Source organism: Notothenia coriiceps, unplaced genomic scaffold, assembly GCF_000735185.1.
Source record: "Notothenia coriiceps isolate Sejong01 unplaced genomic scaffold, NC01 NC01_scaffold00023240, whole genome shotgun sequence".
NCBI lineage: Eukaryota > Metazoa > Chordata > Actinopteri > Perciformes > Nototheniidae > Notothenia > Notothenia coriiceps.
In genome coordinates, this window is record NW_011355941.1 from 10824 (window position 1) to 13910 (window position 3087).

Genomic DNA, 3087 nt, shown 5'->3' on the forward strand with positions numbered 1-3087 from the left:
TCATTCTGAAGCTTTAACATGTCTTAAAAAGGTGGTTGACTAAACATCAAAATTAGACGACTAAGCTTCATCACACCGAACATTAGCTGCCTTTAGCTTAGCGGTGTTCATGTGAAGTCATGTGACAGTTATGTCGTTTTTTTTTATAGCCTAACGTTAGCTTCTTGCTCTGGTTAGCTGATATACCTGATTAACAAAACGTGTCTCATAAAAAGAGTGTTTGTGTGTTTGCAGGAGATCACCCTGTGGAGGAAGGGCGACATCGTGAGGAAGAGTATGTCTCACCAAGCCATCATGGCCTCGCAGCGCTTCGAAGGCTCCTCTCATCCAGAGAAGACCCCGACCCAGAGCCAGATCCAAGAAGAGGACGGCTAAAGCCCAGCATGCACCTCACCCTCCTGTAGTGAGTGTCTGAGCAAACAGTGCAGGAATTTCCAGCAAATTCTGAATGTAAATATCATTTGATGCAGTGTGAGAGAGGCTTTAAATATAGCTGTGTGTTTCAAGGGAGCAAACAGTCTGACTCAGAATGCAGTTGTGAGTTATTCTGTTTGTTTTAACCACCTTGAAGTACCGGTTTGGTGGAGTTTAGTCTATTAAGACTGAATAGATGAAGAAACTGCACAACATTGACTTTAAAGTGCTTAATTAAAATGTAATGGTGTATATTGTACAGTACAGTGAGACAAACGCACCCATTACATGCACTAAAATATGATTAGCAAATTCAGTTGGATCTATATCTTGAATTGACATGTATGAATACAGTTTGAGAACAACCTCTCCCTTCAAACTCTCAATCTGCTAGACTAAGAAAACTGGAGTGATACAGTGGACCTCGTTAAAGTGGGTAAACAGACGTTACACTACGTTTCTCCTCAAAGGAATGGGACGTTCTGAAATTCATTCATCTTTGATTATGTTGCTGCCAAGTCCTCAGCTGAGAAAATCCCCTTTCTTTAGTTTTTTATTCTAGAAAATAAGCAACGACCCTGATCAAAGAAAAACAAGTATATATAATGATATAAGACTTTTAACATTCTCTAAATTAAATGAATTCCATTCACGTGTTTGTATAGGACGATGCTCAAAATATTTTCATACATTCCAAGGAGTATCTATTTTTTAAGAGAAAATCATTTTATTTTCAACAGCTTTTTCATGTTGGATGTATCTTGCCGTCTGAGGCTGCGGAACACAGCCGTGGCGTTTGTTAGTGCTGCTGGACTCTCTTCCGTCACTATGATCTCCTCTTACAGTTTGCAGCCTGCTTTCTGATTTGCACTATGAACTCATCCTGCTTCTTTCTGCTTTTAGTGCTCTTTAGAAACTGGACTTTATGGTAAAATGAAAATCACATCACTTCAAGTCAAATATGGAAGGTTTTTCTCCTGTGTCTGTGTCGTAGTTAGCTGCTGGGTGCCTAAGGATCTATTGCCTAAACGTGTGGGTGCTTTATTAAAAAGCTTCACGCCCTTTCCCCCTCTCAAACTGCTCATCACTTTAGTTCCTGCAGTCACTTATCATAACATGGGTTTAGTGCCAATAATCTCTTCAAATAATGCTAATGTGAACACAAATGAATGTATAAGAAACACACAGGTTTATTTGTTGTTTCTAGTCGGGGAGATTCAATCATTGAATCTCTATGACATTATTCTTTTAAATGTAATGACCTTTTCTGAAAAAGATTGTCTTCATTCTGAAAAAGAGCACACATGTGAGTAGTAAATGTGACATGCCGTGCAACCTGGCAAAATCCTCTATTTTATATTTCAATCTTTTATTGGAAGTCATTCAGTTTCTTAGCACGTTGTTGCTAAACGCTTCCAGACTGCTGTTCGGGTAAACAACATGTTCTGGCTGAGGAGGAGAGAAAAATAAATTCTAAATAATATTTCGGAGCAAAAAAAACAAAAAACTTTCCCTTGCTTGTTTCTTAACTCAATCCTGATTTCAAGCTGATTTTGTTAGCGGATCAAAAGTTTTAAACTTGAGTCACACGTTTAAAGTTGGAGCAGCTTAGATGATTGCATAATTCCTGGTCAACAAATCAAATAGAGCTTTCTGTTTGCTGAGCGTCAGCTGCTCTCTTTTTGATGCAGAACTTACAGTTGGTACATTGGATGTTTGGGGTGAATACACACAAGAGGACCATCAAATGAGTCCGATGTACGCGTAAGAAAGACGGCAACAATCCCATAAACCTCTGTCTGACAACATGTGTAGGGATGTAAGGTAAATCCCTATACTAACAATAAAGATCCACTGTCTCTCTCCCATACTGAATACATTCTGCATTGTTTCCCCGCCTGACTCTTCATGCTTCATTCTGGCTGTTACCTGCAGTCATACAATAGCACTTCACTGAAATCTGTTGATTACAATTCAGAAAAACAAAACATGTTTGGTGTGTGATTTTAATTGTTGCCGTACTGGTACAGTGACACAGTAACTAAGCTAACCCAGTTTGTAATAGAGCGTAGACCCAGATATAAATAGCAAAGATTTATAAAATGTAAAGTATAAATGCACAATGTAAATGCAATTTTATTCTTTGTTTTTTTTCCTTGTCATATATTATCTCCCTGTCTATAAATGTTGATTTGATGATTTTATATTCCTGTTTTACTTTGAATTAAAAAGGGAGTAACTGAACTGTTTATGATATTTTCTTCTATTCCTGATAAACACATGTATTGTACAGACAACATGAATACATTCAAACTGAGACCTGAACTGACTCAATCAATCAATGTTTATTTATATAGCCCAATATCACAAATGTTACATTTGTCTCAGTGGACTTCACAGTTTGTACAGAATATCAGTATGACAATACGACACCCTCTGTCCTTAGACCCTCACATCGTACAAGGAAAAACTTCCAAAGAAAACCCACAGTTTAAAGGGAAAAATGGGAGAAACCTCAGGGAGAGCAACAGAGGAGGGATCCATCTCCCAGGACGGACAGACGTGCAATAGATGCCGTGTGTAAATCGAAGAGATAATAAGTTAGCTGAATTTTAATGTCAGGTCACTTTAAGCACATAAAACAGATATGTTTGGAGACAGGCCAATAGTTAT

The 3087-nt window shown here is 38.0% G+C and overlaps 1 long non-coding RNA gene across 1 annotated transcript; it reads left to right on the forward strand.

The window, feature by feature from the left end:
- Nucleotides 1-234: 234 nt before the first annotated feature.
- LOC104954318 (uncharacterized) lies at nt 235-2537 on the forward strand. Its single transcript, XR_799324.1, has 2 exons — nt 235-403; nt 1155-2537. It is a non-coding gene; the product is annotated as an uncharacterized lncRNA (long non-coding RNA).
- Nucleotides 2538-3087: the final 550 nt, after the last annotated feature.